General features: G+C 41.0%; 1 protein-coding gene across 3 annotated transcripts in view; it reads left to right on the top strand.

Moving 5' to 3' along the window:
- The window catches only part of LOC125455542 (ena/VASP-like protein), a 273,330-nt gene that overhangs the window by 179,936 nt on the left and 66,074 nt on the right, over nucleotides 1-27,320 (top strand). The window lies entirely within an intron of this gene.

The raw sequence follows: 27,320 nt of genomic DNA, 5'->3' as shown, positions 1-27,320 counted from the left end.
TGCTATTGTTTCACTGTCTTCTTTAGCTCCTGTTCTATTTTGTCACATTCAGAAAACAAACAATCAGTATCAGATTTGGTGTTTTGGTTAGCTCGGTTGGGTGGACAAGTAGTTTGCAATGCAAAGTGACACTGACAGCATGGGGTCAATTCCCGTACCAGCTGAGGTTACCATGAAAGGCTCTCCTTTGTAACCTTGTCTCTCACCTGAAGAATGGTGACCTTCAGGTTAAACATCTACCAGTAGTCTCTTATTAGAGCTTAGAACCATGGTGACTTTACCTTTTATCTTTAATATTAGACTTACTGAAGAAAGCAAATCATTCACGTAGGCCTGAAACTTCTGCTTTGGGCATAACCGTGATCCAGGTAGAAATTATGTTCAAAATTGCTTTAGTTTTGAGAAATGTATATCTTTCTGTAATGAGAGCTGTATGATTTATTTTTTTAGAGTTTGCATTTATAATTAATTATATGTGAGTGTTGGTTTATTTTTGTAAAGGCTTTAAAACTTAATTAAGTTAGTCTGTCTGGAACCATGATTTTAAACCAGCAGAGAGCAGGTGACTGCAACAACAACTGGAGTGCTAATGGAAGTTTGTTGATACTGATAGGAGAGAGAAAACAATAAGCCATTAACTCTAGCAGAATCTATGTTGAGCAAATTTTCATCTTCATTTAGTTCAAAAGCTTTTGAGTTCAGTTTGAGGAAGAATTGACCGGGGTTAGAGGCAAGAATTGTCAGTCTGAGAAAAGGAGCTAGTTCAGATCAGCTGAGGAATTAGTTACCTCAGTGACAGTGTGTAATCTGTGAAATTTACAGCTCAGAAATGCTTGATTAGAACTCTGCACGTTATTAAAGTACTGAGATAGTCTAAGCTCTCAGTTATGTGAGTATTCAAGAGAAAGATTCCACAGCTCCCAAGACAGGAATTGAGAATTTGTCCAGTCAAAACTACAGATTGAACAGGGAAGGAAAATGTCTCTGGTGTTTGATTGACTGTAATGTTGGTATTGGAGAATAGTTGGGATTTTGTTTTGCTGTGTGGTTTGAAATCTTTCATTTTGCATTACATTTGTTTTGTTTTTTTTTATATTTCTTGTGCACAATAAACTTCTGTTTTATTATTAAAGCCAAGTCTGCAGCCTTGTGGCTGTGTTTCAGTGAAAGACTGCAATATTGACCTTTTAAAAAGAATCTAGCAAAGCAAATTTCATTCCAGAGTCTGAGTTGCCCACTAGTATCATCAGCTGGGATTGTAAGATTTCCTCTTTTAACTCAAATCTAGACACTTATTACCAAACAAAATCTGTCATAAGTGAACAATTGGATGGCTAAAATGGTAAGAGTGAAATGTTTCAAAAAATCCATAGAGAAGTCTTTTGCTAGTTTTATTAGTTTTATCATTTTCTTAGTCAAATGTAAAATAAAAGTTTCTTAGTGCCTTTGGGTGGCATAGTGGCTCACTGCTGCCTCACAGCGCCAGGAATCTGGGTTCAATCACACCCGTGGGTGTCTGTTAGTGTGGGTTTCCTCTGGTTGCCCCGGTTTCCTCCCCCAGTCCAATGATGAGCAAATTAGGTGGATTGGCCATGCTAAATTACACGCAGTGTTCAGGGCTGTGTAGGTGAGGTACATTAGCCATGAGAAATGCAGCGTTATATGGATAGGGTAGGCGAATAGGCACGGGATGCTCATCAGGTAGTCAGTGTGGACTTGTTGGCCAAATGGCTTGTTTCCACACTGTATGGATTCTAAATTCTAAACAAAAGAAAAGCTCATAAAGTTCCTATTCATGACATTAGATCAAAGAAAAGGAAAGCGTTATTTGTGCTTGGAATTCCATAACGTCTTAGGCTAGTTAGGTCTGTTTTAAGTGAATTGGGCTGAAAAAAAAGCAGTGACATGCTGCCAAGTTAACATTCCCAGCAACAGCAGCTTGGCTCTTCAATGGTTCTGTGGCTTATCCACACAAAGTTGAATCCACAGGTTAATGCAAAGTCCCCTCACACTCACTTCCCTCACCCACCCTGTACCCAAACTCCCTGATCATTCACAGTCCTTCGTCCCCTTCAATCCCTATCTCTACCATACTCACCCTCAACTTCCTGATATCCACCTACTCACTGTATCAACTTCATGCACAAAACTCAAAAACGTTGTATGATTGTTTCAATTTCCATCAAAGTAAACAAATGTCACTTGTCAAGATATTTGAAAAAAAGCACAAAATCTTCAGAATGTTACACACCTGACAAAATCAATTGAATAGACATTTTTAAAAAAATGAAAAGCATCTTTAGAATTTTGTGCATTGGCAAAATAAACAGACATCAGTTGGTAAACACCTGAAAAATTATTCACTCTTTGGAAACTTGTAAATCAATTAAAACCTTGAACCTCAAACATAATGAGTGTTTCAGAATTCATCAGTGTTTTTGAAGGCAGTGAATAGCTCATAGATCTGTCAAACTTTACAAGCAGCCAAACAGTTGGTCTGCAAAGAATAAACAAAAGTAGTTGATTTGGAGTTAGTGGGAACTGCAGATGCTGGAGAATCTGAGGTAACAAGATGTAGAGCTGGATGAACACAGCAGGCCAAGCAGCATCAGAGGAGCAGGAAAGCTGATGTTTCGGGCCAAGACCCTTCTTCAGAAATGGGGGAGGGGAAGGGGGTTCTGATATAAATAGGGAGAGAGGGGAAGGCGGATAGAAGATGGATAGAGGATAAGATAGGTGGAGAGGAAACAGACAGGTCAAAGAGGTGGGGATGGAGCCAGTAAAGGTGAGTCTAGTTAGGGAGGGGATAGGCCAGTCCAGGGAATCCGGACAGGTCAAGGGTGCGGGATGAGGTTAGTAGGTAGGAGATGGGGGTGGGGCTTGAGATGGGAGTAGTGGATAGGTGAGAGGAAGGACAGGTTAGGGAGGCGGGGACAAGCTGTGCTGGTTCTGAGATGCAGTGGGTTGCGGGGTGGGAGGGGAGATTTTGAAGCTGGTGAAGTCCACATTGATACCACTGGGCTGCAGGGTTCCCAAACGGAATAGGAGTTATTATACCTGCAACCTTTGGGTGGCATCATTGTGGCCCTGCAGGAGGCCCAGGATGGACATGTCATCTGAGGAATGGGAGGAGGAGTTGAAATGGTTCGCAGCTGGGAGGTGCAGTTGTTTGTTGTGAACTGAGCATAGGCATTCCACAAAGTGGTCCCCAAGACTCCGCTTGGTTTCCCCGATATAGAGGAGGCCACAACAGAAACAGCAGATACAATATACCACATTAGCAGATGTGCAGGTGAACACCTGCTTGATGTGAAAAGTCTTCTTGAGGCCTGGGATGGGGGTGAGGGGAGACGTATAGGGGCAGGTGTAGCACTTCCTACAGTCGCAGGGAAAAGTGCCAAGTTTGGTGGGCTGGAGGGGAATGTGGAGCGGACAGGGGAGTCCCAGAGAGAGTGGTCCCTCTGGAAAGCAGATATGGGTGGGGGGGGAAATGTCTCTGGTGGTGGGGTCTGATTGCAGATGGCGTAAGTGTCGGAGGATGATGTGTTGGATCTGGAGGTTGGTGGGATGGTATGTGAGGACAAAGGGGATTGTTTTGGTTGTTATTGCGGGGAGGAGGTGTGAGGGATGAGTTGTGGGAAATGTGGGAGACATGGTTGAGGGCATTCTCACCACTGAGGAGGGGAAGTTGTGGTCCTTGAAAAATGAGGTCATCTGTGATGATCAGGAGTGGAATGCCTCATCCTGCGCGCAGATGCGGCGGAGGTGAAGGAATTGGGAATAGGGGATGGCACTTTTGCAGGAAGGTGTGTGGGAGGAGGTGTATTCTCAGTAGCTGTGGAGTTGGTGGGCTTGAAATGATATCGTTTTCCATGTGGTTGCCAGAGATGGAAACAGAGAGGTTCAGGAAGGAGAGAGATGTATCAGAGATGGTCCAGATGAATTTAAGGTCGGGGTGGAAGGTGTTGGTGAAGTGGATGAACTGTTCGAGCTCCTCATAGGAGCATGAGGTGGCGCCGATACAGTCATCAATGTGACGGAGGAAGAGGTGGGGTTTAGGGCCAGTGTAGGTGCAGAGAGGGATTGTTTCACATAACCTACAAAGAGGCAGGCATAGCTTGGGCCCGTGCGGGTACCCATGGCCACCCCCTTTGTCTGTCGGAAGTGGGAGGAATTGAAAGAGAAGTTGTTGAGGGCGAGAACTAGTTCGGCTAAGCGGATGAATGTGTCAGTGGAGGGGAACTGCTTGGGTCTGCGGGACAGGAGGAAGCGCTACCAGCCTCATCACGCCCCCTCGACCTGTCGGTCCTCGCTGGACTGACCTATCCCCTCCCTAACTCCCCACTTACAGTCACCTTCACTGGCTCAATCCTCACCTCTTTGACTGCCTGTCTCTTCTCCACCTATTTTCTCCTCTGTCCATCTTCTATCTGCCTCACCCCTCTCCCTATTTATTTCAGAAACCCCCTTCCCCTCCCCCATTTCTGAAGAAGGGTGTAGGCCCGAAGACATCTTTTCATTACCAGAAAGCAATCCAGCTGTGGCTTCTGTATATCAGCTTTTACCACATCATCCAACAGCCTGCACTGCCAGACCATAATTCTCTGTGGAAAGACCAGCTTCCTTACATTTAACTGTACGTATGGTAACCTACTGGTGCATCTAAGTTGGAAAGACCTGTCTACAGAAACACAACATATTCCCTCCATTATGCACAAAATTCATTAAAATTATTAGTAATGTTCATTTCGGTGAAGTCTGCAGTCCTAGCTATTGGAACCTGGTAAATAAAGTCTTTCCAATTGGGATTTTCAGCTCTTGGTGCTAGTGAAAAGATTTTCTTTTTAATAAGTCCACCCCTAGACTATCAGATAGGAACAATCTGGCATACAATGATCACAATCCAAAATAATCTGTGTGTTTTCTTTATTTAGAGCTTGGTAAAAGTTGTGTGCAATACTGCTAACAGTAGGCAATTATATTAGTAAATACAAGTGTCAGCTAGATGGCAAAAAGCTATCATAATACAACACAGTATCTTTAAATAGAAATGAAAATGAATGATACATTCAATAGACTCATCATTGTTTCACTGCAAAGACGACTGGCAATTCATCATATCATGTGACAGGAGGCACACCATTGTCATAGTTGGAAAGTACAACGTTTACAAATTCATACGAATATTACAGGTCCTTTAATAATACCAGGTGGTCATCATTCACAACCAGGTTGTAAATCAAAATTATTTTGCTTTCAAAATGCATCTATTATTTTACGTAAACCAGCTCTGCGCATGTGCATGAGGGGAAGAATGCAATTCACAGTATTATGATGCTGAGCCCAATTGCGGTTACTGTAAAGCAGAATTGGTGAAAGGTTACTGGGATAATCGTGGATATTTGGCGTAGGTGGAGAAAATGATTTGATTTTTATTCAACTGGTTTGTTTGATTCCAGTCAGTAAATTATGCATGTATAACTTCTATACAATTCCACATGTTTTAGTTGTTAGCAGAACTGAAGAGGTGTACTCTGGTAACTTTCAATTTTGGGAAGGTGTACACCAGGCAGTCGATCTGATATGACCTGTTATCACACGTCGCTGAAAATGAAATGTCTGCCTTTCGTGCCGTTGAATCTCTTGCTGTTTTTAACTTTACACTATGATAAGAGCAGTCGATCACCGCCACCTTATGGTCAAATGATGGACATGCACCCCTTATGAAAGATATTTTAGTGCACTGTTTTTATTTTAGTGTCATCTCGAACTTTGAACTCACATGGCCAGCCAGAAGCTCTTCTCATTCTGTGTGGAAGCTAAGCCAAGGTTGCCTTGGAACTGCTTCTCTTGTTTTCTGCTACTGCCCACACCAGATGCATGGTGACTTCCTTACCTGAGTCAGGTGATACCCTGCGAGGGTAGTGACCCGCTCTTGTGTCAGACCTTCCCCGAGGGCATGAGTGATAATGCACTTAGCATGCGACCTCTGAAGTGAGCTTCACCCGTATTGTTATTAGTTGATTAGTATTTTTCTGTACTTCTACATATAGGTTCAAGTTTTCTTGACAAGATTTTACAAAGATTTGATCATTTCTATTCTTTGTGTTTCCATTAATAGTTTTGCTTATCAATCTGAAGGATAAAACCATTAGCATATTTTTTCACTGGGATTTAAATTTAACATTGAGCACTCCCAAGTCAGGAAAACGATAGAGGCCTTAATTGCATTCCCTCATCAGGTATACAGAGGCAGGAGGAATCCCAGCTCTGGGAATCCACAGTTTAAATATGGCTGCCAGTGTTGCTAATTTTTGGTTAGAGGGTGAGTGGGTGAATGGGTTTGGGAGTTGGGCTAGGTGACCCTTGAGGAAACAAAGAGGCTATCAGTTCCCAAGGCAGACTGGGCAGAAAGCCTGCCTTGGTGCTCCAATACTGGTGCCAATATTTTCAAAGATTAAAACATAAATCATGTCATCCACACACACCCCCAGTGTTCACCCATACCACCCATTGTCCTTTTCCAATCCTAAAGGCTGCCTCATAGCCACCCTGTGCCATACTGTCTATATTTTGCAACATCATAGTCCTTTATAGCCCCTTTATGACTTTTTAACCATCTTTCTATCCCCAAGACCCTGAATGACCTCTATTCATAATTCCCTACTCATTTTCTTCAGTAACTCCGCTGTTATTGACCATGAACAAAATTCAGGAGACATGCTCACGACGATGTCACTATTGGACAAAAAACAGCCTCACTGATGACAAAATAAGTCAATACATTGAAATTCCTTAAACTAATCCCTAATGAAGAAAAATATTTCACTTTTATGTGCTAAAACTTGAAGTGCTTAATGCATTGTATCAATAAATATTTCCTTTTTAACAAATAATTTTGACTGTCCATCAAATTACTTACTTGACAGGCACCACATTGTGAAAATTATAGCTTTGGAATTTAGTAATGTAGCACTATGAAGGTTTGATGTGAACAGTCATTTTGAATTTTTTTTAAATTCCACATTTTTTTGACAGTATCTTGATGAGTTTGCAACCTCAAAAGGCTTCTACACACACATGTGCCTTTTCAGAATCTGAAGGAGCCTTTCCTTCACCAGAGTTATCTTATATCTCTCACTTGCTGCAATGACCATATCAAAAGCAGGACTCGAGCTCTTTAAAAGTGGAGGACTTACGAAAGATTCCTCCATCCTCACCCTCATGAATACTCACAGGCTCATAGGTGGAACATGCTCGAGGGGCTGAATGGCCAACTCCTCTTCCTGTGTTCATATGGTCCCCACACATACCCCATACTCTACCCATGTGAACCTTTGCAACCACGCCCTCCACCCATCCTTCATATCCCCTCAGACCCATAACTCCATAAAGCGTGTCCACCATCTGCAAGGCACAAGTCAGGACTGAGATGGAATATTCTCCACTTCTGGATGAGTGCGTCTCCAAAAACACTTAAGAATCTTGACAACCTGGTGTGGATGAGCACACAGACTGTAGGGAAGATGTATGAACTGACCAAAGCAATGTGGTACAGACCATGGGGGAGAAAAGAGAATTATAGTAGTAATGGGGAAAAGCATAGTAATAGATACTGTTCTCTGCAGCAAAGACAGAGTTCTGAAGACGATGTTGCCTACCTGGTGCCAGGACATTTCTTCAGGGTTGGAAAGGAATTTGGAGTGGAAGGGGAAGGATCTGATTATTGTCATCCACATGGATACCAATGACATAAAGAGTACTAGGAAGGAGGTACTGCTGAGAGATTATGAGCCATTTGGTACTCAGTTAAAAATCAGAATCACAAAGTTAATAATTTTCAGATTACTAACTGAGCCACTTGCAAATTGATACATGGTAAATAAGTTAGAGGGATAAATGCATGGCTAAAGATTGATATGGTACAAGCAAGTACTGACTCATGGGGCACTGGCAGCAGTACTGGAGAAACAAAACCCAGTTCTGTTGGAATGGTTTCATTGAAATGATGCTGGGACCAGTATCCTGATGAGTCAAAAATCTAGGATTATGGATAGGGCTGTAAACTAATTAATTTGGATGGGGGCAGCTGTAACAGGGGGTTCAATTCAAGAGAAATTGAAAAGAAACGGGACAGCAGAGGTGTAGGTTAATGAGGAAGCAGATTATTATGAAAAAGTGACAGGAAGGGACAGGTGATAAAAGCATAAGAGTGCAGCTAAACTTAGAACCAGAATAATGAACAGTGGTGAAAAATCAAAGTTCTTTATCTGAATGCTTGCAGTATTCATAACAAAAGAGATAAGTCAATGTCACAAATAAAAAAGAAATGAATATGTCTTGATATCGACTGGAAAAACACGGTTGCAGGGTGACCAGCACTGGGAACTCAGTATTCAAGGTATTTGATATTCCAGAAAAATAGGCAAAAATGGAAAGGAGGTAAAGTAGCTTTGTTAACAAAGGAATACACAGTGATATTGGTACAATAGGTTGATGTGAAATCAATTTGGTGGAAATAAGGAATATTAAAGGAAAGAAGGGTGGAGATTGGGTATAATCTGCCAATGAGTTGCCTTACTGTAGGACAAAGTATAAGTTGTGGAAAAGGTGAAGGCATGTAAGAAGAGTACGACAATTGTCATAAGTGATGTTAATCAGCACAATACCCCACAATCGAAAAAAGCCACATTTTCAACTGGAACTGTCATTGGACATGCCAAATAGAGGACAGCCAGAGAATTCTTGGAGGCTTGGCATTCATCTATGGACTCCATCAACAAACACATTGAATTAGACCCTATATACCGACCATTATAACACTTTACTGCTTCTGGTAGGTGCCCCAGCCAGAACTGGGGCACCTACCAGAAGCAGTAAAAACCAGACCGTATAAATTTGAACCGGGACAAGGCAACAGCACTTCACAGAAGGCTCCACAGCACTGAGGATGTCACCTAGTAAGGGGACAAAATGCCTCCCAGTTCAGCGAGCGCACCAACAGCTACAACGAGCACCTGAGCTACAAATCTTCACTCAAACCTTGCAGAGTTTGTGCTATAGGGAGAGGCTGAATAAGCTGAGCTATTTTCCCTGGAACACTGGGGGGCTGAAGGGTGACCTTACAGAGAATGGGGTCAATAGGCAAGGTCTTTTCCCTAGAGTTGTGGAGTCCAAAACTACAAACCAAAGGTTTAAGATGAGAAGGAAAAGATTTAACAGGGACCGAAGAGGCAACTTTTTTATACAGAGTGTGATGCGTGTATGGAATGAGTTGCCAGAGGTATTGATGGAGACTGGTACAATAACAACATTTAAAAGGCATCTGGATGGGTACATGAATAGGAAGGGTTTCAGGGGATATGGGGCAAATGGGACTACATTAATTTAGGATATCTGGTCAGCATGAACGAGTTGGACTGAAGGGCCTGTTTCCGTACTGTATATCTCTGTGAATCTAGGACTGTGTAACTGAATGTGTAGAGCAGACGATTCGGATTTTTTTAGGGAGCAGCAGGAGTTGACTAAAAAGCAAAGAAAAATGGAAAAAATGATTAAGGAAATGAATTGGCAAGAAATATAAAAACAATCAGCAAGAGCGCCTCAGGACTAGGTTAAGAAAAATGAATGTGGAGATAGAAAACAGGGCATTATAGGCCAATTAGTTTAACATCTGCCTTTGGGAAAATGCTCAAGTCCATTATTATGGAAGAATTAAAAGAATGTTTAGAACATCTTAACACAATCAAAGTCAGCATGATTTTGTGAAAGAGAAATCTAGTTTAACAAATTTTCTAGAAGTCTTTGAGGGTATAATATGCACAGTTGGTAATTAGGAACTGGCCGACTTACTCCTGCTGCTATTTCCTATGTTTTTATCCTCCACTTCTTGCCTTCAAACAACTGCCAAACCTTAAATGGGCCATTGTTCAGAGCAAATTACGCAGCCTTCAGGATGACATCAACCACAACACCACACAACCCTGCCATGGCAACCTCTGCAAGACATGTCAGATCTTTGACATAGACACTACAATCACACGTGGGAACACCACCCACATTGAGCATGGCAGATACTCGTGTCACTCGGTCAACGTTGTCTATCCCATACGCTGCAGGCAAGGATGCCCCGAGGCATGGTACATTGGCAAAACCATGCAGCCAGACTCTATGACAATGGATGAATAGACAGTGGGCAACAATTGCCAGGCAGGGATGTTCCCTCCCAGTGAGGGAATACTTCAGCGGCCAAAAACATTCGACCTTGGATCTTTAGGTCAACGTTTGCCAAGGCAGGATACATAACAACGCAGAGTCGCTGAGCAGAGACTGATAGCCAAGTTCAGTACCCATGAGGACAATTTCAGCTGGGATCTTGGGCTCATGTCCCATTACAGGTGACCCCACCACACTATACACTTGCGTACACATGAAAATGTACACACACACTCGCCCACAGAAGCACATTTTCTCTCTCTCTCTCTCTCTTTCTCACACACACTCACTCACTCACTCTCTCACACACGTACACACCCATGAATCTATGCGGTGAATTTGTATTTGCAGGTATATTCTATTTCTACTTTGTTCAAAAAGCACACAATTTGTAAATAGTCATTCAATGTGGCATTTTATAATGTTTAGAAACAAAACCAGTCTGACTCCAAACCAAAAGGCAAACAGATTTGAAACAAGGCCTCACATCTGACACACATTGTCTGGCCTTAATGTCACCTCTTCTTTACACTGACAAAACCTTTACTTCTCACAGGACAGTGACTTTGAAGGAACTCAGGCGTTTACGTATACATATTAATGAATTGAAGCCTTCTAACTGATTAAAGATTTAACAGCATTTAAGGTTTGTTTAGTACATCCTGATCAGCGATGTGACTCTTTGATCTTTTACTTATAAATTCTGTGTCTGATACTACCTCTCTCACTCACACCTGAAGGAGGGAGACTCCAAAAGCTTGTGTGATTTCAAATCAACCTGTTGAACAATAACCTTGTGTCATGTGATTTCTGACGTTGTCCACCCCAGTCCAACACCGGCACCTCCACTTCCAGCATTTGTGTCACACAGAGGTGTTGTCAGTCTTGGCAAAATTCAGAGCCAGCAAATAAAACAACCTGCTCTGAACCCCTGTCATCAAAACATTTAACCAGCATAATTTTCTTAATAGTGATAATGGGAACTGCAGATGCTGGAGAATCCAAAATAATAAAGTGTGAAGCTGGATGAACACAGCAGGCCAAGCAGCATCTCAGGAACACAAAAGCTGACGTTTCGGGCCTAGACTCTGATGAAGGGTCTAGGCCCCGAAACGTCAGCTTTTGTGCTCCTGAGATGCTGCTTGGCCTGCTGTGTTCATCCAGCTTCACACTTTATTATCTTTAATTTTCTTAATAGCTATTCTTAAGGTTTTACCAAAGGAGTTTATCATTGTAGTGCCAGTAAGTGTCATTACATAGACATATTTCTGCTTCAAGCCTGACCATTAGAAAGTGAATCAATAGTGTTTGGACTAATTTCAAGAATCTAACAGAGAAAGGAAATCATATTGGGGTGGATTCAACTTGAGTTACTGGAAATGAAAAATAAATGCTGAAAACCTCATGATACTGAGTTCATTGATTTGTTTGTTTCAATTCCATACAGACAGGAGAATCAATAAAAAGAAATATAGTTTTAATACTTCGCATTTTTCTTCACAGAAGACCTTGCCCTTCCAAATTAAAGGGTTTTTTTATACAGGGGCAGAGTAAATGAAAGTAAAATGCTTCAGATGCTGGAAATGGGCAGATTAAGTTACCCATTTGTGTTAATATTGGGATGGATTACACTTAATGCATCCAGTAAATGTTTACAACCATTTGTTTATTTAAAGTGAAATGTCATGCAGATCAATCTCAGTGCACTGCATCTTCCCAGCACCAAGGATTCTGATGATGTGTCATATTGCGTTTCACATAATCTCAATGAATTTATCAATGCAGATATACAAGAATGATCTCAATATAGTTATATGGGTGTGCATACTTGTGCAATTTTCATTGTTTCCATCTCTGGCAACCACCTAGAAACCGATATCCATTTCAAGCTTATCGACTCCCAATGCTACCTAAAATACACCTCCTCCCACCCACTTTCCTGCAAAGATGATATCCCCTATTCCCAATTCTTTTGCCTCCACCGCATTTGTTCGTGGGATATGACTTTCAAGTCATGGACATCCCAGATGTTCTCGTTTTTCAAGGACCACAACTTACCCTCCACAGTGGTCGAAAACACCCTCAACCGCGTCGCCTGCATTTCCCACAACTCATACAACTCATCCCTCACACTCCCACCCGGCAATAACAACCAAAACAGGATCCCCCTTGTCCTCACCTACCACCCCACCAACCTCCGGATCCAACGCATCATCATCCGACACTTCCGCCATCTGCAATCCAACCCCACCGCCAAAGACATTTTCCCCACCCCACCCTTATCAGCCTTGCAGAGGGAACACTCTCTCCGTGACTGCTTCGTTTGCTCCACACTCCCCACCAGCCCCACCACTCCCCGGCACTTTTCCCTGCAACTACAGGAAGTGCTACACCTGCCCCTACCCTTCCCCCATCCCAGGCCCCAAGAAGACCTTCCACATCAAACAGATGTTCACCTGCACATCTGCAAATGTGGTATACTACATCCGCTGTTCCTGTTGTGGCCTCCCCTGCATCGGGGAAACCAAGTGGAGGCTTGGAGTCTGTTGGTGGAAGACATACGTTGGATTCGCAACAAACAACTGCACCTCCCAGTCGTGAACCACTTCAACTCCCCTTCCCACTCCTCAGATGACATGTCCATCCTGGGCCTCCTGCAGTGCCACAACGATGCCACCCAAAGATTGCAGGAACAGCAACTCATATTTCGCTTGGGATACCTGCAGCCCAGTGGTATCAATGTGGCCTTCACAAGCTTCAAAATCTCCCTTCCCTCACCACATCCCAAAACCAGCCCAGCTCGTCCCCACCACTCTAACCTGCCCTTCCTCCCACCTCTCACCTCCTCCCACCTCAAGCCCCAACCCAATCTCCGAGCCTCATCCTGCCTCCTTGACCTGCCCGTCCTCCCTGGACTGACCTATCCCCTTCCTAACTCCTCACCTTTACTGTCTCCACCCCTGCCTCTTTGACCTGTCTGCCTCTTCTCTACCTATCTTCTCCTTTATTCATCTTCTATTGGCCTCCCCCCTCTCCCTATTTATTTCAGAATCCCCTTCCCCCTCCCTCATTTCTGAAGAAGCGTCTAGACCTGGAACATCAGCTTTCCTGCTCCTCTGATGCTGCTTGGTCTGCTGTGTTCACCCAGCTCTACACCTTGTTATCTGACCTCCTTTTAATAAATAGAAGTACCCCACAGAATTTTCTCAGAGATACTGAGAACTGCAGTTGCTGGAGTCAGAGATAACACAGAAATGGGGTTTTTTGAAGTCATTTCCGAAGACCCAAAGTGTCAACTTTCCTGCTCATCTGATTCTGCCTGTCCTGCTGTGCTTCTCCAGCTCCACATTGTGTTACCCACAGAATTTCATTTTTTTAAATAAACGTTATTATATATGAGTAAACGAAACAAACATCATCAACCTCATAGAGTGGTTTATAACTATTTACACAATGCACTCCAGTTTACATCCTACTGCCTGCAGTAGTTTTCATACGCAACACATCAATCTTAAAGTTATTTACTTCATAGTTATACGACACTCCTCTGGAAAGTTTTTCTCAGACCCCAGCTAGTCTCCTACATAAAAGATGAATTTATCCTTTCTTGATTGTTGATGCTTAAGCCCATTTGTTTAGTTGTTTCTCAATTCTAGCAAGGTGTGTTTTTTTTTGTTATAACACACTGAGAAGCCCATTGTAGATTCTCCCACTAGCTTCAAGCGAGGCCATCTTCCAACTTCTGTTCCTCACAAAACCCATCTATTGGTGCACCATCAATTATATTACTCTACAAATTAGAGATTTTCTTTACTTCCTGTGCAGTCCTGTCCAATTTTCATTCACTTTTGTCAGCTCCTGTCAGTAAGCTTCAAGCTACTCCCATTTCAAACATTTTGTAACCACAAAACCTCTCTCATCGAACACCTGGAGAAACTGAAACCTGAGAGCCTACCAAAGCTCCACTCACCTCTGTCTGCTTGGAGCTGCCCTCAAACCAAGCTTTAATCTAATCATACCTCATTTACTATTTCTCTAGGTAAGTATGCTCACCAGCTGTTTTATTGTTCAACCCTACTTTTTTGACTCTATTAACCGAAGATGGTTAACTTTCTGAACTGTTTTATTGTTTTGCATTCTGGAAGTATTTTAATTCTATTGCCTTTACATTGTATTTATCTCAGAGCTCAGCATCACATCAAAAATATTAACTTGAAATATGAGCTAGATATTCATGAAAATACATGCATGTACATAACTGTGTATTTTCTTGAATATGTCATTCCTGCTACCTCACTTCTTGTTGTCATGTTTTTCTGAAAGGTTTTTTGTCAGCTTTTGCCTCTGTTAGTCTCTGGGGCAATATTTATACATAGCTAAAAACATACATAAAATCAAAGCTTTTCATCTTGCACTCATCGGAACTGAAATGCAAGAAAAGTAATTTCAGTCAGGAAATAATAATTTATACAGCACAAGAAGATTGGTCGGTCTGGTGTTTGGCATGGAAAATCAGCAGGATCTCTTAAACATCAGTCTTATTTAATCATTAAATTCAAACCAGACAAGTGTGCTATAATTGTGCCAGTGTTACGATGACGATGACTTTCTCCACAAGCCTTTCCTCTTGAAAATAAGTGTAATATGCAGAACATGATTCTTTTGCCTTCAAAGAACGGGCTCCAATGTGTGAATGAATCTGGCTTCTAGTAGAATCAGAGAGTCATACAGCACAGAAACAGACCCTTTGGATCCCTTCTTGGGACAGTGATTCCCTGCTCCAACAGATGCCAATGAATCAATCAATGAATCAATCAGAAGCTGGCAGTCACTGCAAGCCATAGTGACACTTCAGAGACCAAGCCTGCTGGTGGCACAGCCACCTGGAAGTCCATGACCAGCTAGTACAGTAGGCAACTTCATGGAAGGCTGGGGTGAGTCCAACTCGATCATGCCAACCTGTACATACAAATGAATTGTAGTAAGAGCCTGTCTGGGAAAAAAAAATGTTTTTTTGTTGTAATTCGTAGCTCAGTCAGGATTATTTAGTCCCTGTTAACCAACAGCAGAATCACATCTGAGGTTGGGCACTATGTTTGAGTTTTGAAAGTAGCGGTTGGTTGAGCATAGTGGCACACTGCCAACTTTAGTCAGTCAAAGGGATGTTTGTTTGATGTGGCCCACCCTCGTTCTTTGTTATTTTTTCCTTTGTAAAGTTGATATCGTAGTGCCTCAGTCCTGATTAGTGCAAGACCAAAAGATTTCAATGTCTTGTCTCTTTTTAGCAATAAATCTATGGAAGAAGGATTACACGACTCTCATCAAGTTTGCACCATCAAACTATTCCATTCAGATAGGTTTCTCATTTGGCATTTTATTTGTTTATAGTTAAAATTTAAAATAACCTGAAAATGAGGGTTAAATCAAAATTTTAGGATTAAACTTTATTGAAATTTATTTTTCATTTTTAATGCCTTCCTTGTAGCTTTTACTTAGATGAGTCAGTTTGTTCTGAAAACCTGGGTTTGTAATTAACGACTTTGCCCAAAGCTGTGAACTAATTTTATGTTGTGCAATTTTATTATACATAGTGTTCCTAATTTCCCAGCATAGTTTAATTATCTTTAGTTTTGTTGCAAGAAAATATCAATGGGCCAAATTTACATAACCTAGACAAAGCTTCTAATTTCTGCTCCAACTCCAACAACATTATTCCTGTTTTCCCTATTACTGTTCCCTTCATACTTTCCCTTTGGCAACATCATCTGAGAACACAGTGTCAATTTCTACATGTATGCAGACGACATCAGCTCTACTTCACCACCTGTTCTCTAACCTTCCCTGCCAAATTATCCATTGCTTATCCAGCATCCGGTATTGGATGAGTAGACATTTCCTTTGATTAGATATTAGGAAATTGTCTTTGGTCCCAGCCACAGACTCCGTTCTCTTGCCACTGACTGCATTGATCACTGTCTGCAGCTCCACCAGACTGTTTGTACCGTTGATGTTATATTTGATCCAAATAAGGGCCCCTGATCACGTGCACGCCATCATTGAGACTATGATTTTCAATACTACATCATTGCATAACTGCACCACTGCTTTAGTTCATCTGCTGCTGAAAACCACATTTCATACCTTGGTTACATTATCTACTTACTATTTAACACATTTCTCACTGCTCTGTCACACTTTACCATCCATAAACTCGTGAAGCTTCAATAACATTATTGCTGTTACAGATTTATGTGTGACTGAAAGACATACAAAGAGAAATGGTAAAGTTTTTTTCCATTGTCCTAATATGATAACAAGTAAAGGTTCTTCAAAAGAAACTAATAGGCAAGAATTTAAGAGAGGGAGTGGAGGATAGGAGAAACTGGTTGTCTTTGAAGATTGTAATCCTTGGAGAAACAAATGGGAGATAGTAGTGCAGACAAAGGGTTATGGGAGAAGTGAGAAACTGGATCAAAGAAGAGGAGAAAATAAAATAGTAAGTTCAAAAAGCAGATGTAGATAAGGTAGTTGAAGTTGGAATGTGACAGGAAGTGTTAATAGCAGGTCGGGTAATTTCTGAAATCATGGAATCTTGATTGCATAAATGTATGGGATTGGGGGAGGGAAGAATTAGGGTCTTCTAAGGTCTCCTGATTAGCCACTCCACTAACACTCGGCTATAATGGCTGAATTTGTGTGATTTGTATTGAAATTTTAAATCATACAAGAGGCATTGTGAGCATGATATATACGAACAGGGCAACTCCTGCTTTACATCGACTAGTGTACTAGTAACTTAAAAGGCAATTGCTTCCATTTTGTAATTGATACACTTCCCCAGAATTTGACATTTCTGGTTGATTTGACACTCAGAAACCCTGGATGAAACAAAGTTTAGTGTTTCGTCTTTACAACAACTTTATAACTTATACAACACCTTCAACATAATAAGATGTCCCAAGGCATTTTGCAGGAATATTATAAAACAACACATCACACAAAGGGCAGGGAATGAAGGAATGAAACAAGAAGAGGAGAGATTTGGATAATGTTAAGTTTATGGGATGAAAAACATAGCAGACCAACAAGGAGAGCATTTCAAAAGTAAAGTCCAGTGGGTACAGAGGATGAAGTTTTCAATACCAGATAAGCTGAGGCAGGAGTGGAGTTAGAGCATTAAGCTCACTCTACTTCTCAATGTCAATATTGCCTCACGTACAACATCCAGCAAATGAGTAGGTATACTATTAAGTATAGTTCTTCTACTTATTCCTTGCTGACATCGACTTATTAAATACTCCTCTGGAATTTAATTGGGTTTTCCATTTAATTTGAATGTCTGTGACATTGACTTGGACCGAAGGTTTGTACTTGCTGGAATTTAGAAGAATGAGGGGGCATCTCATAGAAACATATAAATCCTGATGGGACTGGATAGGCTGGATGTGGGAAGAATGTTCCTGATATTGTGTGAGTCCAGAATTAAGAATAAGGAGAAAGCCATTCAGGACTAAGATAATGAAGAGTTTCCTCCCTCAGAGAATTGTGACAGTGTTCAGTTCTTTCCCACAGGAAGTTGTTGGGGCCAGTTCATTAGATCTATTTAAGAGGGAGCTGGACATCGCCCTTGCAGCTAAAGGGATCAAGGAGGGAAAGTGGGAATGGGATTGATCAGCCATGATCATATTGAATGATGGTGCAGGCTCGAAGGCTGAATAGCCTACTCCTGCACCTATTTTCTGTTTTCCACCCAGTGACTCACACCAGCCTTCCATGAAGTTGCCTACTGTACTAACTGGTCATGGGCTTCCAGGTGGCTGTGCCGCCAGCAGGCTTGGTCTCTGAAGTGTCACTATGGCTTGCAGTGACTGCCAGCTTCTGATTGATTCATTGATTGATTCATTGGCATCTGTTGGAGCAGGGAATCACTGTCCCAAGAAGGGATCCAGTGAAGCCTGCTGGGTGGCCACTTCGTCACCTGGTAGGCGCATAAGCTGGTGGTCTTTCTGGTTTGTTGTGGTAGGGTCCTCGCACATTTTCATATTCCCACCATAGCTGAAAGGAAAGACAGAACATTTCACTGAAAGACTTTACATTTTACGGTGGTTTCTTTGAACGTGGATTTGTTTTGTGGATTTAGCAGCTGTCTGATTACACCCTTACTTAAATTCGATCAGTGCCCCATAATTCTTCACATATTTTCTGTGCAATACAGCCTGACTTCGGAACTCTGTTGCATTTTACCCTAAAGGGTGACGTGTGATTCTGATTCTTTACAGGCAGAGTCTGACTTGTGAACCCCTTCTCCAATTTCTTACTATCTGTGGCCTGCCTGGTGTAATACATATACGGTCTAAGGATTGATGTCAGCTTTAGCTGTCACTGACAATCTGATTGAAAGGATGATGTTCAAAAATATCCAAGCAGCTTGATGAGCCTTAGCTGTAATGAAACTTTTCTAAGCTAATTTATTTAGGGGGTGGGGAGAGAAGTGTGTATGTGTGTGTGCGTGTTTAGAGAAAGAGGCTTCCTAGCCTGGGATTTCCCTAACCACGCTTAATTTTAGTGTTTGCACTGTGGACTTTGCTTCAACTGTGTGCAGTTTTAAATAACAGTTGCTCAGAACAGAACAAAGAAAGCCACTTTTAAAAGAATCGATTCTGTCAATGTTGAAAATCAAAGAGGAAGCCTTTCACACGCAATGCCAATACAGCAAACACAGCAGGACCATAATCAGTGGGTTAGTCAGACAACTATTACCTTAACTAGTAAGTGGAGAAAATCTTTAATATATACTAGACGTGATTCTTTGGAGTAGACTGAAGGTTATTTTAAGGAATGCATACCTTTCAAACAAAACTTAGGTTATGGGTCTAAACTTTATGAACCTTTTGGAATAATTTTACTAGCAAGTGGCTAGTTGCATACGCAGTGGTATCATTATATGTTGAGGGGAATCAAGCAAAAATATTGCTCAGAGTGTACAATCCAACTAATTGCTGAACGTAAACATGTCATTCACAGTAGTTATCCTGTTAATTGAGAATATCAGAATACCAAACAATGCGATGCTAAAGCTACTTCCCTTATCAACTTAGTACAATATGGTTCAGACAGCTGTATTGCCCAAGATATTTATGTTTTTTCAGGGACCTTTGAGGTTTACTTTAGGCAAATTTTGACAATGCTACCCTCCAGGCAAATTTTAAAATTTACTACTGAGGATTGGTCATGGCATTAGAAAGGAAAGTCCTTGGATCACATGAATGTGACAAAGATGACTTAGCATGTTTTTTCCAGTTGAATTTAGAGGGATCTTGCCTCTAGGTAAAGTAACTTGTGATGTTACATCATATGTAGTGGAAGATAAGAAATGATGCTTTGACTCACTGTCAGTTAACCTAATGTGTCCACCATTTGAAATTGAAATTGAAAAGTTTCAAAATAATTTCTCAGAGTACCCATTCCAAAAGTTGAAGGTGATATTTCACCACATCTTCTGCAGTACAAAGTTTTCAATGTGGCCAGCAGTCGATTGTGAAGAATGATTTTTGAATATCTGCTATTCACGGGAGTGTGCCAACCTAGAAACCTCCCTGTATGCCAACAAGACTCCTACTAAATCAAGGGAGGTTTCCCAAGTTGAGAAGTTTTGGTCAATAAATTGTTCTTTATCCCCAACAGAAGACTCTGCCAGGCTTGTACTTTACAACAGTTTACAGGTAAGTAGGGAGCAGAATTCAATATTTAATTAACCTTAAAATAGTTCTTGTGTGAAACAAGGTTCATCCTATTGAGATATGCACCTTCAAGCCCATGCAAGAGAGCCACACTGTGCGTCCAATAGACAATCCTAAATTGATTGTCAGCCTAATTCTTCACACACTCAAGATTATCCAGTAAATGTTGTCCAGTTATTGAATTACATCAAATGATGTACACAATATTGCAAATTTTGCAGTGTGGCTTGCTTATTGTAAACAGGCAAAGGAGTGAGCAGTTTGATATGATCTGTCAGTGTTAGGCATGTACAGTCAATACACCTGTCATCTCACCAGCATGGAAATTCATACACTACCTTACTCATTTGTGTGATCAGCAGAACATCTATTTGGCTTGATGCTGGTAAACGCCACGTGTCTTGATACAATTTACAAGGTCTGTCAGGCTCGCAGTATAACACAATTGCATGTACTGAAACCTACATGCATTAATACACAGGGCCCTGTATTTGCAGACAGGTAGAAAGCATACATGCGTTACACTTGTTTAAACTAAACAAAATAGGTGACAGCCATTCGCTGGTTCATTTCTCAGGGCCTGACCAATCAGGGTCAACCTGGCTGGTTTAAAATTTAAACAAAGTCTTGCAGTTACTATCAATCAAAATTAATGGGTACGTTCTTTATGCCAATGTCTCTACCAACCAGAGTTCACTTGCTAAATAATTGTTATGCTGTATAATTGTTGGTCTTCCCCTAAATTTATATTCTTGAGCATTGTCCTGATGAGCAAAAGATGAAAAGCTTTGACAAACTATGTTGCCCAGTGGCTCAGTGGTTAGCACAGCTGCTTCACAGCATGGGGGACTTGGGTTCAATTCCAGCCTCAGGCGACTGTCTGTGTGGAGTTTGCATATTCTCGATGTGTCTGCATGGGTTTCCCTTCGGGTGCTCCAGTTTCCTCCCACAGTCCAAAGATGTGCAGGCTAGGTGTATTAACCATGGGAAATGCAGTGTTACAGGGATAGGGTAGGTAGGTGTGTTTGAATGGGATGCTGTTTGAAAGGACAGTATGGACTCAATGGGCCAAATCCCTGGTTCCACACTGCAGGGGGTTCTATGAATACTCAAGTGCTCTATTACCCAACAACTAACAACTGTTTCAGTGATAGTAGGAACTGCAGATGCTGGAGAATCTGAGATAACAAGGTGTAGAGCTGGATGAACACAGGAGGGCAAGCAGCATCATAGGTGGCCTGCTGCGTTCATCCAGCTCTACACCTTGTCAACTAACAACCGCTCCTCACTTCCCATTTTTCCCATTGTTACTGAATTACACACTGCTCCACAGCATTAAAATTGGCATCAATTTCCAAACTTTGGACAATTTAAGAAAGTGTATATGCAAATAGTAACTACCAAAAAATTTGATTTGTCAAGATTCGGAATGCAAAGGTGCAATTAACTACAACACCGTATGGTTAGGAGGATTTGTCTGCATAGGCTTACTATAATACAGCTTTTCAAATGATGCTAGGATAGGGTGGAGTAACAGCTTATATGTTTCAATTTCAACATATTTTGAGTGAATGGAAGTATCACTAAGTTTCTGAACTTGACAAGACATGGTCCAGCTGATGCTTGTTAAGATAATTCTAACTTTATCCTTTGTGGCATGACTTCCATTTAGTTAAACTGGCTTGACATTTTGTCTCACTGAATGTTTGCTCATTTTACAGAAGATTGATGATTTCTGTTCTTAAATTGATGTCACTTGATAACTTCAGCTTCTCTTCTTGAGGAATCTGCTTTGTTACAAGTTATTAAGAAGTATTATTATATAGAAATTCTTTAACGTATCTGAACTGTGCCTGTAGTCTCTTATCTAGAGATGGCAATCCATTCTGCTTTGCCCACTGGATGCTTTGTGTTTACTAATTAATTTAAGTTAATTAAAGCACTAGATTTTGTCAACTTCTTTTTAATTATTAACAGTGGAGTGTAGAATTATTTTCTACTGCAAAGTATAAGTTACATTGACGTATGTGGAGTATGGGTTGCTGTGTACTATCCTGTGTGCCCTGGAGACAACAGTAAGAAAAACATACCTGGTCACACTAAGATTAGCTGGGAGTGCATCTGCCAATGCTTCTGTTCCTGTTTCTGCTACTGTAGCTGCGTTCTTTACTGCAGAACGTTCTGTGGGTAACTGATGCTGTAATTTGAAGCATTTCGTGACAAAGACTACTTAATTTTGAGCATTAGTTTTAATTGCTACACTAGAGTGCATAAGAAATTATGGAACTGAGAGATGCCAGATCTTGATAATTCAATGTACTGTGAACAACTCGGCTGCATTGGTGTTTCAGGGAATCTAAACCATCCTTCAGAAATGGATTTGTTTCTAAAGATAGATCTTATAGCAGATGTCTGTATATCTGTATCCATTCAAAAATAACAAGTAAAGAGATTGCCTCCAACTGCAAAGATAACATTTATGTTCAATCATTTGAGGAATTACTATGCAGTACAGCTGTATTCTCACTGAGTCTAAGTTCTGATGGTTGTGACATTATGTGTTCATTTACACACCTCGGTGTTGAAAAAGAACTCATTGCTATCTCATATGTTGTTTTATGTTGTTTCATTGCTGACGTGCTCACGTTTTCTTAATTGCTCAATCGATTCAATAACAACTACTGATACCCTGAAGGTTTTTGCACTCAAACACAGCTAGAAGTTTTTAAAACTAAATATAGAGTAATTATGGACAGTGTGAGTTAAAACTGAGCTCTGTTTTGATGCTTTGCCCAATATGTAATAACTGAAACAGGGTTTTGTATGAAATTTGTTGAAATATCAACAATTGTTTCATTAGTGAGTGATGGTTATAACATGTTACCTGTTTTTATTCACATAAATTTTGTTCCAGAAACTTGGTATTTATTTAGTTTATTAAAATAACTATTGTACGAGTTCAAGTCTTTTCACATCAATGTATGTTTAAATCAGGAAGAAAAATCAGTCTATTTAGTGTGTTGCAATGCCATACACTGTTGTTCTCTCAGCTTTAGCTTTCTTATGGCCTTTGCTCTTCATACTTAAATTTTAATGCCACAGTACTGTGCTCTTTTTGCTGCCATGATGTCAAGGTGCTGGTGTTGGACTGGGATGGACAAGGTCTTGTCGAAAGCTTATTATTTCAAACAAACCTCTTGGACTATTACCTGGTGTCATGTGACTCCTGACGTTTTTGCTGCCACTACAAATACTGCATTACCGCCTCTGAATACCCCACTATCTGCTCCCTACAACCATCACCACTACAGTATTGGTCCTATGAGAAATGTAGCAGTTATGAAATGGAATGATTTGGATGGTGAGATAGATCATGTTCTGGTTTTAGTTTTATATGGCTCCCTTGATTCAGGAACAGTCCCACTAGTTTGGAAGATAGTGAATGTTACTCGTTTATTCAAAAAGGGAGGAAGACAGAAAACAACAGACTACAGGCCAGTTAGTTTAGTGGCTGTCATAAACGCCACATGTCATAACCTATTATTAAAATGTTATAGAAGGGCATTGAGCAAGTTTGAGGTAAACAGGCAGTGTCAGAATGCTTTTCTGAAAGTACAATTGTGTTTGACCAACTTATTGGAATTATTTGAAGAAGTACTATGTGCTGTTGATGAAGGGGATACACTATGCTATGAATTCCAGCAGACATTTGATAAGGTATCCCACAAGGTTTATTGCAGAGAATAAAAGCTCATTGTGTAGGTAACATGTTGGTACGGATAAAGAATTGGCTAGCCAATAAAAAACAGAATAGGCAAACATCGCTCATTTTCTGGTTGGCTAAGTGTACCAGGTGGTATGTCACAGGGATCAGTTGAACATAGAAACATAGAGTTCACGTCATAGTTCTGGGGCCTCCACTTTTTATAATATACAAAACATAGAAACACAGAATATGGGAGCAGGAGGAGGCCATTTGGCCCTTAGAGCCTGCTGTGCCATTGTTCGCGATCATGGCTGATCGTCCAACTCAATAGCATAATCCTGCTTTCTCCTCATAACCTTTGATCCCATTTGCCCCAGTGCTTTCTCTAGTCACCTCTTGAATACATTCAGTGTTTTGGCATCAACTACTTCCTGTGATAATAAATTCCAAAGGCTCATCACTCTTTGGATGAAGAAATGTCCCCTCATCTCCATCTTAAATGGACTCTCTGACTCCTCATACTGTGACCCCTGGTTCTGGACATACCCACCATTGGGGAAATCCTCTTTGCATCTACCCTGTCCAGTCCTGTCAGAATTTTATGAGTCTCTATGAGACTCCTCCCCATTCATCTGAACTCTAGCAAAAACAATCCCAACCTACTCAATCTCTCCTCATACATCTGATCCTCAATCCCCGAAATCAGCCTGGTAGATCTTTGCAGCAGTCCCTTGAGAGCAAGAGCATCCTTCATCAGAAAAGGAGACCAAACCAGCACGCAATATTCTAGGTATGGCCTCACCAAGGCCCTGTACAACTGTAACAACACATCCCTGCTCCTGCACTCAACCTCTCGCACATATCATTTGCCTTCTTTACCACCTGCTGCACCTGCATGTTTACCTTCAGCAACTGATGCACAAGGACACCCAGATCTCACTTCATATTCCCTTCTCCCAATTTACAGCCATTCAGGTACTAATCTGCCCCCTTGGTTTTGTTTCTGAAGTGAATAACCTCACATCTATCCAAATTATACTGCATCTGCCATTGATTTGCCCAACTCACCCAACTTGTTGAGATCAGTCTGAAGGATCTCTGCATTCTCATCACAGTTCACATTCCCCCACCCAACTTGATATCATCTGCAAACTTAGAGATGTTACATTTTGTTCCCTCATCCAAATCATTAATATATATTTTGAATAGCTGGGTCCCAGCACTGATCCATGTGGCACTGCACTAGTTATTGCCTGCCAATTTGAAAAGGACCCATTAATTCCTACAGAGATAGTAGGAACCTTTTTCTGAAGAAGGGTCTAGGCCCGAAATATCAGCTTTCCTGCACCTCTGATGCTGCTTGGCCTGCCGTGTTCATCCAGTTCTACACCTTGTCATCATTAATTCCTACTCTTTGTTTCCTCTTTACCAACCAGTTTCTTATCCATCTCAATACATTTGCCCCAATCCCATGCATTTTAATATTGCACATTAACCTCTAATGTTGGATTTTGTCAAACGCTTTCTATAAGTCCAAATATACTACATTGACTGGCTCCCCCTTGTCAACTCTACTAGTTACATCTTCATAGAATTCCAACAGATTTGTCAAGCATGAAAAATCCCTTCATAAATCCATGCTGACTGTCTGATCCTGCCACTGCTTTCTAAATGTTTGATTATAAAATCCTTAACTCATTCAGATGAAGGGACCAAATGTATGGTTGCTAAGTTTGCTGATGAAACAAAGAGATATAGGAGAATAATTTGTGGAAAGGAAGTAAGGAGGCTACAAAGAGATTTAGATAGATTATATGAGTTAGAAATAGAGTATAATGTAGAAAAATGAAATCTTCCATTTTAGGAAAAGAATGCTAAAGAAGCGTATTATCTAACTGGAGAGATATTGCTAAGCTCTGAGATGTAGGGAGATTTTGATTGCAAGAATGGTAAAAAAGGTATGTTCAAGTACTAATTCAGTAATTAGGAGAGCTAATAGAATGTTGCCATTTGTTTCAAAGGGAATTGAACACAAAAGTAGGAAGGCTATGCTTCAGATGTACGGCGCTTTGATGAGTCTAGCTTTGTATTGCAATATATGCCATTGGTCTCCCTTTTTAAGGAAGGCTGTAAATGCATAGGAAACGGTTCAAAGTAGCTCACCAGACTGGAATGCTTGGGCTATCTTATGAGGAAAAGGCTGAGGTTAGATTAATCTCAGTTTAGAAGACAGAAGAGCAAGAGTTTACTTGAATGAAACGTATAGATCCTGAGAAGTCTTGACAGGGTGCAGTTGGGAATGGATTTGGAAGTTCCATATCTAAAGATCACTGTTTAAAAGTTAAGTCAACTATTTAAGGCAGTCACGAGGAGAAACCTTTTCATATAACATTTTGTGAGGTTTTGACATGCTTTTTCTCCAAACACCAATGGAAGCAAAATATTTGAATTGTTTTAAGGCAGAGGATAGATGGGTTTTTGATAAGTGGGATGGGGGCAGTGTGTGAAAGGTTATGGTGGATAGATAGGAATGTGGAATAATAAGATCAGCTATGATCCCTCTACATGGTGACATGACCTGAAGGGATGAGTGGCCTATTCCTGTTTCTGATTCTTATCTTCATATGTATCGTTTTGTTGCCTCCAGATTTGCATTAAAGTAGACTCAATGTTTACTATGACCCAAATCAGTTACTAAAATAAATACTAACATGAGATTGACTCCTGTCGCCAATTCTAAGGATAACCTTTACATGAGACAGCTATCATTATACTGACGACACATGTTAGCTATTCCAGGATCTTTTGAAATTTAGAACATTCCCACTGACTGCACTACATTGGATGGTGTGACATTCAGTGTTAAGCAGTGACCTAGAGAGCCAGAGCAGATTAGAAATGTAATGCTAAGCTACATCACTCATAGAATGGTTAAAGTATGGAGGGGGCCTTGTGACTTGTTATGTCAGTGCTGGTTCTTTGAAAGAGCAAGTCAGCTAGTCCCACTCTCCTGCCTTTTCCTCATGGCTCTGCAAATTTTCATGTCAATATCTAGTTCTTTTTAAACACCATCACTGAATGCACGCTCCGGAGTCCCATTCCAGATCCTAACCACTCGCTATGTAAAAAATGGTTTTCCCCATATTGACTCTGGCTCTATTGCCATCTTAAATTGGCATCCTCTGGCTCTTGGCCCTTTCCACCCATAGCAAGTTTCTCTCAATCTAAAAACAAAAAGAACTGCAGATGCTTCCTCTGTTCTGAGGAACGGTCACCAGACCCGAAACGTTAACTCTGTTTTCTCTTCCACAGATGCTGTCAGAGCTACTGAGTTTTTCCAGCAACTTTGTTTTTGTTCTCTCAATCTACTCCACCTTGACCCACTTTGATATTGAACGTTTCTACAAAATCCCCTCCTAACTTTTTTTTCTTTAAGGAAAACAAGTCCCAGCTTCCACAAACAGTCCATGTAATGGAAGTCTCTCCTTTCCTGGAATCATTCTCCGAGATCTTTTCTGCGACCTCTGCAGTGCTCTCACATTCCTCCTGAAGTGTTGCACGTGGGATTGAAGACAATGCTCTTGTTAAAGCTGAAGTAGAGCTTTGAAAAGGTTTTTTTGCTGTTTTTTAAATATTCATTCAAGGGATATAAGCTAAAC

This window comes from Stegostoma tigrinum, chromosome 10 (genome assembly GCF_030684315.1).
Source record: "Stegostoma tigrinum isolate sSteTig4 chromosome 10, sSteTig4.hap1, whole genome shotgun sequence".
NCBI classification, from domain to species: domain Eukaryota; kingdom Metazoa; phylum Chordata; class Chondrichthyes; order Orectolobiformes; family Stegostomatidae; genus Stegostoma; species Stegostoma tigrinum.
Note: the sequence above shows the minus strand (reverse complement) of the source record. Positions and strands in the feature narration are given on the sequence as shown.